Raw genomic sequence first — 13,927 nt, forward strand, 5'->3', positions numbered from 1 at the left:
TCAACTGCAAAGACCATTATCGGTGAGAAGATGGCTCCGATAAATGTGCAGTACTAAGAGTAAGGCATTTTCAAGGTTGAATGGACGGGGGACGATTGCCAAGGTGGATTGAAGAAGGACCATTTCAGCATTCATCTGACCTTGAGTAATGGGTTTGTACTTTACATTTGACTGAGCGCTCCCATTGTTGGGACTCATCTATGGGTTCTTTTGCTCCTTGACCATGAAAATGTTTCAGAAAATGAACATCTGATCCCACGGGCCCAACTACTCCATTCGCCCATGTGTAGCAGAGTGATGGTTAATGTGACCAAGTGAGGTAACGCTCCCATTCTGCTTCTCCAATCCTGTACAAAGGGAGGCTTATTTAGAGAATGCAGGGGTATCCTGGACCCCCTAGTAATCAGGCATGAGCCCTGGAATCTCTTCTTCCAGCTCAGTCCTCGTTTACATGATCCAGAATTAATGTAATGTTATACAATACTGATACAATAAAAAGATATTACAATCGGCGGAGGGATGATGTAGGGCGTGCCTATGTGGTGGTTTTGGTGTGGAGAGCCGAGAGCGATGAGCTGAAGTCAGCACCATTAATGTGAAGGCACATTGAATGCAAGCGAGGGACTCTGCATACACCACAGTGAGCGAAAGCTGAATGAGAATGAGGGTCAGGACTGCGAGCTGATTACACAGAGACGGCTTGACTTGTACAGAAAGCGATACAGGGAGAGGGAGGAACAGACAGAGGCAACTGAGTCACGGATTGTGAAATCCGGTCCGTCGGTGACTGTGAGTGGAGGCAGCATTATGGTGTGGGATTAGGCCGTTAAGAATGTAATAAGCTGAAATAAGGTCCATAGAGACCCACTGTGGGAAGTGTTCAAAACCAACTGGAAACACAGGCCCTTGGTTAAGCCATAAATTTGTTACACAGAAAAAGTGACTTGTTGGTGGGCTACTGATTTCTTTCATTAATTTAGTACCTTGACCCCAAGAATATGGTGTCCTGTAAAGATTTGATTTAGTGCCAAACTAAGCCTGGCTTTGGTGCAATCTCCAACCATATCTTACAGCACGCATTTACAGAGACTCTAAATTGATACAGAAACAGAGAAACCAAATTTTTTTTTTTTTTGCTTTTTGCTTTTTGTGTTTGGAAATTCTTGCTGGGTGAAAGAGAAATATTTAAGGAAGAAATTTGATTTGTTTCAAATAAATCAGCATAAATAGAGAGACACTCAAAATAAAAAGGATAAAATAGCTAAGTGAATAAGCCCTCTTAAAGAAACCGCATTGGCCACTCCTTAAATCACAACATCTGTAATAAACTCCGGGAAACAAGGGAAAGACAACTTTTTTTTTTTTTTTTGGGACTGCCACACACTCCAGTTATCTTTTCTTCCGTCTTTTTCCTTTTTATTCCCTTTTGTTTCCAAAATGTACAATGGCATCGAAAAATTTTTTTAGATACCAAGCAAGCCATTAATAAGAAAGAAAAAAAGTCTGATAATAAAACGGAAAAACGGCTATCCTTTTTCTCTCCACAATCTAGTAGGGCAGAATCAGAACCGCAAGATGATACTGAGCCTATGGCGAAAGATCTGGCGGTGGAAATCACCAAAACGACCATGATTGAAGAAATAACACCCTCATTACAAGAATATTTAAATACTTGTTTTGAGATTCAACTAGAGAAGATTAAATCTGAAATCCAGCACAATATGATGGAATTTAAAAAAGATTTTCTATTATTAGGCACCAGAGTTAAATTAACCGAAGGAAAAAATTAAAGCGCTATCATTTCAACAAGATCTTGATCAAAAGGGTCAAAAGATTCAGAAAAAACTCATAAAAGAAATAGAACAAAAACTGGCGGATGCCGAGTACAGAGCCAAACGTAACAATTTAAGGCTTAGAGACATAACGGGACAAATCACTAATGACAAACTAGAAGAATTTGTCTTATAATTTCTTAAAAAATTAGGAATTGAGAACTCCGCCAACTCAGCGATACGGGAAAGATGTCATAGAACTATGAGAACACGACAAATGCCGGAACACTCTCCAAGAGATGCTGCACATCATCTAAAACAAAGGAACGAGTATTAAAACTATCAAGAACAGCGCAACTGGAGGACCCCTTTTATAGAATCAAAATATTTTCAGATTTTTTCCTACTACACAAGAGCGAAAAGAAGATTGTTTGTGCCCTATACAAAAATCTCAAGGGACAACACTATCTGCTATAAATGGGGTTTGCCAACTAAACTCATTATTTTCTATGAAGCTATATCTTACATCATGGCAGATTCAGACTCAACCTATCAGTGGCTTAAATCCAAGAACCTGGGAGAAGTCAACACATAAAATAAAGAGGCACGGCGAAGGAAGACAAACGAGAAAGGACCTTTTTTTTTTTTTTAATTAAATTTTTTTTATTTTATCCTCCCCTTTTCTTTTAGAGGATTATTGGTTATGTTTATTGTACTTAGAAGTTTAGTCACAATGTCACGTGGCTCGATAAGAAGTAGGAGGGAAAGGTAGTAAAAGGAGCAAAAGCACACAGAAGAGGAAAAAGAAGGGTACTTGTAGAAATTAGACATATAGATATCGGGGAAGTCCTCCGTTTAGAGCATTGATTAACTAGTATATAGCACATATAAGCGGGATATGATTAAAGGGGGGGGGGGAGGAGAAAGTAACCAGGTGGAAAAGAAATAAAATCACTAATGGGTGTAAAGGAAAGTCACAAAGTTGAGAGATTGAGATCATTGCACTATATAAGAAAAATAATAAACTCAAGTAGGATACAATGAAAAATGTATATGAATTGCACAATTTTAATTCTAGGTTTCACTTCATATCATTTCAGGTCAATCAATCTACAGTATAAAAATACACCAATAAGAATGACAAGCTAGAGTTAGAATGGATAAATAAAGGGGGAAAGGGTTATAGATATATAAAGAATAAGACACAGTTGGACGTTAAGAACTGTCACTAAAGTTTTAATGGGTAAAAACGAGAATATTATTTTAGGTTTTAGTAACATTAAGGTAATGTTGATTACTAAATGGCTAGAAAGAAAGGACATTTTTATTTTTTTTTGTACAAATTTGTCTCTAATATAAAGAATGTCGTGCCTTTGAAACTAATACGAGTGCTCAGATTGTATCTCCACACCCTTACCTCATAGATTTTATGAGGTGGATGAAGTGTCCCTATAAGTGTCCCAATTAATGGTTGGGATTCGTTTTATGTTTTTTATATGTGTTTTTTTTTTTTTTTTATGTACAGTTCTGGGACCATGGATGAAAGTGTGGTTGGAGAGCGCTTGCGTTTACCGGTAATTTTTTGATGGTTAATGTTTAGGCTGGTCTCAATCAATCAATCAATACCCAAGAAGGAAGGAGGAAACCGCGCCCTAGATATACAGAAATATACAAATATACAAAGTGTATACGTACACAATGGTAGGAGTAATGGTCTCTGTTATAATATAACCTCAAAGAGAAAAAAAACACATACAAAATAATAGTGTAGTATATCAAATATAGTGGATATGTGAATGAGTAAGATATTTTTCACTCACATTTCACAGAGCTGACTAGGAGCTCTGCCGTTAGTGCGCGTGGACGGAACAATCCCCGTCTTAGGATATAGATGGAGCAGTATGAGTCTTGACCGTCTCAGATGGAGTGATATATGGAAAAACAGAAAATTCCAAATTGTGCAGTATATACTGGTAAGATGAATGAATAAAAGTTGTAAAAATTCGGTACTCACATTTACTAGAGCAGAACTAGTTTTTAGAGCTCTAGTTTTTATAGCGTAGGTGGTATAGTCCCCACCAAGGAGCCGGGTATATGTGAAGAAACAGAAAATAGCATATGGTGCAGTATGTTCTGGTAAAATCAATAAAATAAAAGAATAAAAATTCAGTACTCACATGTACTAGAGCAGAACTTGCTCTAGTATCTATAGCGTAGGTGGTATAGTCCCCACCAAGGAGCAGGATGATAATCAGGAAGCAAAAAATAAAATTCAAATATATATATATATATATATATATATATAATAAAAATTTATTATACAAAAAATAGATAAAATAAATGAAAGTACTATATTAAAAGTCTTTCCAAAGTCCACTTTACGCGTTTCACCTGTCAAAGGCTTCTTCAGAAGTGTCGTCTTCTGTTCTTCTGAAGAAGCCTTTGACAGGTGAAACGCGTAAAGTGGACTTTGGAAAGACTTTTAACATAGTACTTTCATTTATTTTATCTATTTTATTTATTTTTTGTATAATAATTTTTTCTTATATATATATATATCTATATTTTAATTTTAATTTTTGCTTCCTGATTATCATCCTGCTCCTTGGTGGGAACTATACCACCTACGCTATAGATACTAGAGCAAGTTCTGCTCTAGTACATGTGAGTACTGAATTTTTATTCTTTTATTTTATTGATTTTACCAGAACATACTGCACCATATGCTAATTTCGGTTTCTTCACATATTCCCGGCTTCTTGGTGGGGACTATACCACCTACGCTATAAAAACTAGAGCAAGTTCTGCTCTAGTAAATGTGAGTACCGAATTTTTACAACTTTTATTCACTCATCTTACCAGTATATACTGCACTATTTGGAATTTTCTGTTTTTCCATATATCACTCCATCTGAGACGGTCAAGACTCATACTGCTCCATCTATATCCTAAGACGGGGATTCTTCCGTCCACGCGCACTAACGGCAGAGCTCCTAGTCAGCTCTGTGAAATGTGAGTGAAAAATATCTTAATTACTCATTCACATATCCACTATATTTGATATACTACACTATTATTTTGTATGTGTTTTTTCTCTCTTTGAGGTTATATTATAACAGAGACCATTACTCCTACCATTGTGTACGTATACACTTTGTATGTTTGTATATTTCTTTATATCTAGGGCGCGGTTTCCTCCTTCCTTTTTTTTCACGTTACTTTCCTACAAGGTTGGGGTTCCTTGTATTGGTTACTGCTGCCTACTTTTACCATATAGCGAGCGAATAATTCATCCATCTTTTATACAATCAATACCCAAGCCCTTAATTCATTTCCGAAGAGGAGCATGCTTTTAGATTGGTTAAAAAAGGTAAAGGCTTCAATAGGATGTATACACGAAACTCACTGGAGATTGAAGGATAAAATTCATTTACGTACAAAGAATTTTCCTCTTATGATCCAATCCTCGCTTAATTAGGAGCTTCTGAGGAAGTCGGATCGCGACGAAACGCGTTGAGCAGTCACAAGAGCCCTACATTTTTGGTACAGCAGTCTTTTTTTGGTCTACTAGTATACTGTTATTTGTGCTATGTATAGGTTATTTTTATTATATAAATTTTTTTTTGCGAATTTGCACTATTGTGTGCTATTGCTTAATTTTATTTTTACTCTTAATAAAGTGGATGTTTAAATTTCATTGATTGTCTTTTCTATATATGGGAATCTAGTCCAGACATATTTTTTCCTTCTCCTATGTGATTGTGGCGCCCTGTTTTTTCTGATACACATTCAGGATTCTTGTTGTTTCTAGTTATAGAGGTTTGGGAGTGACCTCATGACAGTGGCTTGCCTGCACTAATTATTTATTAATTATCATCTATTTCACCACCCACCCAGTTATGTTTTTGTTTTGTAATTATAACCCTTGTTAATGTACCCAGTTTTTATTAGCTTTGATTGTTCATCAAACATTCTTAGGTCAGAACAAAAACATTATCTAGCCACAAAGGATGGTGTAAGCTCTTGCTATTAATGGCATTATTGCAGTCAGTTGGCTAGAAAAAAGGTTTTCGGATGTAATTGACCTTTTTCCACATACAGAGTTAGATCAAGAAAATCAATCTGTGTTGCATGTATGGAAGAGGTAAAATGAAGGTTATAATCATTGTGGTTAATATAATTAACAAAGGAGGACAGACCACCCCCAATTGTATATGATGTCACTCTTGCCATTACATTTTTTTGTAATTAGATAATCGATAACCGATCAAATATTTTATGGCGAATGTTTTTTACTTTGTGTGATGTAATTTATTATGAAACTCAAAATAAAATTTAGAGAAAAAAAAAGATATTATAAGCAATATTAAATCATGCACATATGCAGTATAACCTGAAATACTAAAATGAGATGCAATTTCGAAGGTGATTCATCCCACATTATTAAAAATGTCTAAACATGAGGATTTGAGGTAGGAGGGTATATATTGTTATATTGATCTCTTGCCCAGGGACACTTACTGCTAAGGTGATCTGACTGGCATTTGAACCTGGGTTTTCCAGATTCATTGCTCCAGCCAGCCAATGTAACCTTTACAGGTGGCGATTAGGGTGGCATCTCAAGTGATAATTGTCCCCATTCTGCTTTGGGTAGAGCAGGTGGCATAATGCTAAGTATGCCCACATCCCAAAAGCTGGCATCTCTTGATATCCACACCCTGACCTTTCTATAAGGACACACTTTTTAATGAATGACTTTCTTTTTAACCATTTCAGTCTCGGAGGTTTGAAGTCCACCTGCTGTTATTTTTTGAATGCACGCTAAGCGAAAGAAATGTGATAAGCTGTTCATTTTAATAAGTTATGGCCCTGCACGTGAAAACATACATTAATATTTAGTGTAATGCGTGAAACGGATAATCTATTGCCCAGCTTGTTTAAAGGTTAATCTGTCCTAATGTCAACGTTGTTCAATAAGGTGTTTATCAAGCAAAAAACTCAATCTGTCTGTGTAATCTATTTCTTTCATAAACAGGGCACATTCTCAAAAATAAATAGCTTTTTTTTTTGCCCCAGGAATATTACAGGCAGTGGAGACTGGGGCAGCGGTGCAGCATCATTCCTACTTTTCATTTTTTTTCTTTTGCAAAATAAAAATGTATATTAAATGATTTATTTTTATTTTTTGTAAGGACTACTGATGTGTGTGTTAGAAAAAAACACGTCTGCAATGATTTCCACTATGTTAAAAACCATAACATTTCATTTCACCATCATTACTGTTACCTCATTACGTTTATTAAACACATTATGTTTATGTTTAAAATTTACAAACTTTAAATAAAAGAATTTGGAAAACAACATAATATTTAACACATAAAAAGATTTTCACGCTCTGGAAAAACAGGAGAATTCCGATTCATGACTTCCTATACAATACATTTTATAAGCACACCTACTGAGTGTGCCCTATACATATTGTACTGTAACTTCTACAATAATAGCAAAGTATTTAACTAGGAGGTATATTCAGATATTCTCTGGTTTCCAAGTATGTCCTGGGGATGTTACTGTTTCTTAACCCAATTAAATCTACCTCGCAAGGATGAAGGGTTTAATCAACCTGCTGGATTGACTGAACCTGCTAGCCTCACGAGTTAAACAGATTCTACTGATGATGCATTAGCCCACTGAGCTATCTCATTAGCCTCAATGTATGCTTTTGTACAGCCATGGCTAAATCATTTTTTTTGTTGTTTTAAAAAATGGAAAATTACATTGAAAGAAATGTATTTAACTGTAGTATAGATGTTCTAGCCTCAACAACTAGCCATCAAATCTATTAGATGCAACCTTATTGGCAATTTATTGTTAACTAAACTACCAATCTAGAAGAAAGGAAATCAAAATGGATAAACTAATTTAAAAAAATAATAAATGTTTTACGTACCTTTTTCCAGCATAGACACTCCTACAGCTCTGCTCACCTACCTGCCTCCCGCTGTGTCACCGAGGAAGCATGGCCTTTTCTACGATGGTCCAATCCAAGGCTTTTCATAGAGGAGCGTTGGGGAGTTGCTACTCATTCACGACAAGTGCCACGCGCATTCTGTGCTTCTCCCTCTCCGATGGGCTTCTGTGTGATGTGGCTAAGATTTACTTAAATGTTTTACATTACAGAGTTATAAGGACAAGGGGGACTGCTCCAAGTCCACCTCATTGAGATTAAATGGACTAGGTGACTTTAGCTGCCCCTTTTTTTGTAATGCTGACCGTGAGCCAGATCTAGATGTCTGACCTCATTACGTTTCCTGCTGCTGATTGGACCGAAACTCATATAGCAGGATTTCCAAGATGGATAGAGACTCTAACGGTATAAAATTGGGAGCCAAATTCATATTAGTGCTTGGGATTCTGGGAGAAAAATGTTTGCTGATCAGGTGTCCAAATACATCTGGTCCTATAATATAGCCTAGTGCTCCATAGCAATGGCACTGAAAATAGCCAAATATAAACTCTTGCTAATTAATTTGTGTTTAATTAATTTAATTGTGTTTAATTAATTAGTGTTTTGTATTACAAAAGAAATAGAGAACTCAGTAATGGTCACTTGGAAAAACCCAGGAACCAGTCCCTCCCATGATCACACCTCCAGCTACATTCCAAAATACAAAGTATCCTCCTTTGCCTATCTGGAATGTTGGGAGTTCTACTTTTTACTGTCACATGACTTTCTGTAATTTAAAGGCACTGGTTTAGGGATCGAGGGTATTGGAGCTCGTTTGGCAGGTGGTAAGCATCATTCTCTAAGTATCTGACATTACATTAATTTCTCAGATATTTTGTAATGTGAACAATTTGAAAAAGAACTGATTGTACCATCAGATCTTTCTATTTTATATTCACTGATATACTGTTTAAATATTTAAATAGTTTACAAAGTAAGATTGAATGTTGCACGGATATTTTGCCTGACTTTTTAAAACGAGTTTATCTATTTTTACTTCTTTTCTTCTAGACTGGTAGTTTTGTTAGCAATAAGAGGCCAATGAGGCAAAATAAAATAGATTTGATTGTTAGTTGTTGAGTCGAGAACTTCTATTGTACAATAAATCCATTTTCGTTTAATGTAATTTTGCATTTTTTTAAATAAAATAAAATGATCTAGCCATGGCCGTACATAAACATGCATTGTAGAAGGTACAGTACAAAATGTATAGCGTACAATCAGTAGGTGTGCTTATACATTTATACAAACAGTCAAGGTTCACCGTAATAATTCTGATCGCTCACATTTTTCCTGAACAGCTAGGGGCGATAACCCCTACTAAAACAAAAACAAGTAATCTTTTTATGTGTTAAATATTATATATTTTTTTTCTTTTCAAATTCTTTTATTTAAAGTTTTGCCATTTTAAACATGAACATAATTTGTTTATTAACATAAGGGGATAACAAAAACGTGGGGAAACGGGGCAAAACAAAAATTAAATATGCTTTTAACATAAGAGAAAGAACTCTAGCTCTTGGAGTACAGAGGGTTAATAAGATCTTATAATATCTAAAGAGTTAACTAATGAAGCTGAAGAATTCTATCAGTCGAGCCAGCTGCCTGCATGTTGTATGTAATTCCTACTTTCATGCAAAGGTTTGGTTCGCCGTACAGAAAGCAAAAACAAAAGGAAGGAATAAAATAGAGGAAATTAGAGAAAATAGAAATTAGCACAGCTCAGTTTCGTTTCCTAATGGTGAGGCCTGATAGAAAGCAGTTGTTGTGGGGGGATTCTATCATAAGAGGTGTGGAGCTGGACAATGGTGGTCTTGTGAGATGCCTTCCCGGAGCTACTGCTCACAGAGACCGGAGACGTATCTGTAATATTGTTAAGCGAGCAAAGCAGGAAGGGGAATTGGATGTACTTGTCCATCTAGGGACAAATGACTTGGCTTGTAATGAGGCTTCAGAGGTTAAGGACGTTTTTAGTGTTTTTGCCAATGATATACGGCAGGTTGTTTCCACACTGTCATTCTCTGAAGTTCTGCCTGTGCATAACACTCAGAGCGACAGGTGGATGCGTATTACGGACTTTTAACTTGTGGCTTGGTGAATGGTGTCGGGAGCAAGGATTTGGCTTTATTTCTCATGGTAGCTCTGTTTGGAATGGAAAAAAAACTGTACAAAAAATATGGTTTGCATCTTTCTCAAAAGGGAACAAATTATCTCAGCGAGCAGTTCAGAGGTTTTGCTAGGATGTATTTAAACTAGGAGGGGGGGGGGGCAAAAGGGTGATAAAGCATCAATCCAATTGCCCCCCAAAACAAGGACAGAAGGTGCCTGTAGCAAGTGTGTGAAAAAATGATAAGCTTAGAGTCATGTTTACAAATGCTCGCAGTTTAGGGAATAAGATCCATGAACTTATGGCAATAATGGCAACTGATAGTGTAGATTTAGTCGCTGTTACTGAGACATTGTATAATGAGAAAAATGACTGGGACATAGCAATACCAGGGTACTCTTTATAAAGAAAAGACAGGGAAGGCAAGAAAGGGGGAGGGCTGGTCCTGTATGTGAAGGATAGCATAAAATCTAGCCTAATAAAAGTTAGTGAGGCTAACATAGAGTCCATTTGGGTTACGTTAGAATTCGGTAATCACACAGTAACTCGTGTAGGTGTGATTTATAGGCCCCCAGGACAATTAGAAGAGTTAGATAATCTACTAACATTTCGGAATGCCGAACCGAAAATGTTCCCCATGCACATGCCTAGAATGTATGTAGAAGAGAATAAAGGTCTAGCTGACTGCCTCAATTAATATTTGTGTTCAGTATTTACAGATGAAAATGAAGGAAAGGGGCCTCAGTTAGGAAAAGGGACAAATCAGCCATTTGTTACGTGAGTTTACAGAGGGAGAGGTTCTATTTCAACTGTCAAAAGTAAAGACAAGTCGATGGGGCCTGATGCGATACACCCAAAGTTATTAAAAGAACTTAGTGGTGTACTAGCAAAACCACTAACAGATTTATTTAACCAATCATTGTTAACAGGAGTAGTCCCAGAAGATTGGAAGTTAGCGAATGTTGTGCCCATTGTCAAGAAAGGTAGTAGGGAGGAGTCGGGCAACTATAGGCCAGTAAGCCTTACTTCAGTAGTGGGGAAAGTGATGGAAACCATGTTAAGGGATAGGATTGTTGAACATCTAAAATCACATGGATTTCAAGATCAGAGACAACATGGGTTTACTTCAGGGAGATCATGCCAAACTAATCTTATTGATTTTTTTGATTGGGTCACTAAAATTATAGATCAGGGTGGTGCAGTAGACATTGCTTACCCAGATTTCAGTAAGGCTTTTGACACTGTTGCACATAGAAGGATTATCAATAAACTGCAATCTTTAAGTTTGGATTCCAATATTGTTAAATGAGTAAGGCAGTGGCTAAATGACAGGCAACAGAGGGTTGTAGTTAACGGAGTATATTCGAAGCAAGGTCGAGTTACCAGTGGGCTACCTCAGGGATCTGTACTTGGACCCATTCTCTTTTATATTTTTATTAGTGATATTGTCTTGATGGTAAGGTATGTCTTTTTGCTGACGATACTAAAATTTGCAACAGGGTTGATGTTCCAGGAGGGATAAGCCAAATGGCAAATGATTTAGAAAAAATTGAAAAATGGTCAGAGCGGTGGCAACTGACATTTAATGTGGATAAGTACAAGATAATACATCTTGGACGTAAAAACCCAAGGGCAGAGTACAGAATATTTGATACCCTACTAACCTCAACATCTGAGGAAAGGGATTTAGGGGTGATTATTTCTGATGACTTAAAGGTAGGCAGACAATGTAATAGAGCAGCAGGAAATGCTAGCAGAATGCTTGGTTGTATAGGGAGAGGTATTAGCAGTAGAAAGAGGGAAGTGCTCATGCCATTGTACAGAACACTGGTGAGACCTCACTTGGAGTATTGTACGCAGTACTGGAGACCGTATCTTCAGAAGGATATTGATACCTTAGAGAGAGTTCAGAGAAGGGCTACTAAACTGGTTCATGGATTGCAGGATAAAACTTACCAGGAAAGGTTAAAGGATCTTAACATGTATAGCTTGGAGGAAAGACGAGACAGGGGGGATATGATAGAAACATTTAAATACATAAAGGGAATCAACACAGTAAAGGAGGAGACTATATTTAAAAGAAGAAAAACTACCACAACAAGAGGACATAGTCTTAAATTAGAGGGGCAAAGGTTTAAAAATATCAGGAAGTATTACTTTACTGAGAGGGTAGTGGATGCATGGAATAGCCTTCCAGCTGAAGTGGTAGATGTTAACACCGTTAGGGAGTTTAACCCCTTAAGGACACATGACATGTGTGACATGTCATGATTCCCTTTTATTCCAGAAGTTTGGTCCTTAAGGGGTTAAGCATGCATGGGATAGGCATAAGGCTATCCTAGACTTAAGATAAGGCCAGGGACTAATTAAAAGTATTTTGAAATATTGGGTGGACTAGATGGGCCGAATGGTTCTTATCTGCCGTCATGATCTATGTTTAATTACAAAGTCTGTTTCTTGTTTTGGTGCCAATAATGGGGTGTAGTATTAATCTTTTGGGAAACACCTAACTTATAAAACTCACCCTGTTGTTTAATATTTCTCTGTATAATTAACATTTTAAATAAATGTAAATAAGTCCCTATATTGCAGAATGGAACTTACACTAAACAGTTACCGTATTTATTCGAGTATAACGCGCAAAATTTTGTACCGATTTTTAATCTAAAATTAGGGGTGCGCGTTATACTCGAATAAGAGTGGGGAGTGGGTGCTTCGATAATACCTCCCAGGACCACCGGGCTCATTACAAGCCCGGCGGTCCTGGGGTGGCGGGCAGCAAGCGTTTACTCACCTCCCTGCAGCTCCTCCAGCTCCCCAGTGTAAATCTCGCGAGACCCGCGGCAAGCTCTGACGGCCGCGGGTCTCGCGAGATTTACACTGGGGAGCTGGAGGAGCTGCAGGGAGGTGAGTAAACGCTTGCTGCCCGGCGGTCCTGGTAAGTATTATCGGAGCGTATTAAATGGTTTATTTTCCTTGCATTCAGGCTTTTTCTATGATCCCTTTTTTAAGCAGGCATATTGTTTATAGCAGTGTTAAGCATCTCTATTTCTTCGAATAATATTGTAGATAATGTTGTACAGGAAAATACTGGGAATGTAAAAACAAGTAGGTGACTTAGGTTTAACTGGGACAAAAATAGTATTTATTTATTTCTAATTTCTATAGTATTTTTTATTATTTAGGACCTCTCCACAAAGTTTTTACTTCAAAAAGCAAAGTAAACAAACAGCCCAATACATATAAAATGATCAGCTCTCCAAAAGATTAATTGACTGAGCACCCCCTCCCTCTTCTGCTGGGCTAATATTTATTCGAGTATAACGAGCAACCCTAATTTTAGATAAAAAATCGGTACAAAATTTTATAACGATTTTTAATCGAAAATTAGGGGTGCGCGTTATACTCGAATAAATACGGTAATTGGGATATTCTGCCTAGACGAACCAAGCTATAAACAAAACTCAACAGAAGAATTTCCCGAATATGCTATTTTTATTAAATGTTACTATTTAATTTACCATAACATTTTGCTGTGTTATTTATTTTTAAATCCGCTTGAATTCTATTTTTAGTGAATTAACTCCATGTATCCTTAATGCAACCTGGAGGGGTGGAGGGGGGTCAAGGCTGGGAAGCAATCCAGGTTCATTGATTCCAAAATTGTGAATTTTAAAGATATTTTTTAAAGATCTCCCCCAGAGTAAAAAGCTGTCTGGGAGTTTATCTGCGAGTAAAAGAGATTAGCGGAACCGGGTGCGTGTTTAATGATGTACCTACCTAGTACTTTGTCCATGGAGATATTTTAGATAAAATGGTTCGAACCACAAGGAAAAGTACGATAAGTGCACACTGAGCTTGCATTTTGTGTACCTACATTAGCATGGTTATTTCCAAGGATTCCGAGAGAGTTGAAAGAGAATTTCTTATTTAAGGTCAAAATAACTGAGTAGGAAAAGTTCTCTAAATCAGCTGTGCTTTTAGTTTGACTGCTCTGGCCTTACATTTGGAAGTAACTTTAAATTCACTTTGAATTCTCAC

The 13,927-nt window shown here is 36.9% G+C and overlaps 1 protein-coding gene across 4 annotated transcripts in view; it reads left to right on the forward strand.

The window, feature by feature from the left end:
- GAA (alpha glucosidase) overlaps positions 1 to 13,927 on the forward strand; it is a 111,462-nt gene that overhangs the window by 35,525 nt on the left and 62,010 nt on the right. The window lies entirely within an intron of this gene.

The sequence above is a fragment of the Pelobates fuscus genome, chromosome 5, assembly GCF_036172605.1.
Source record: "Pelobates fuscus isolate aPelFus1 chromosome 5, aPelFus1.pri, whole genome shotgun sequence".
Lineage (NCBI taxonomy): Eukaryota > Metazoa > Chordata > Amphibia > Anura > Pelobatidae > Pelobates > Pelobates fuscus.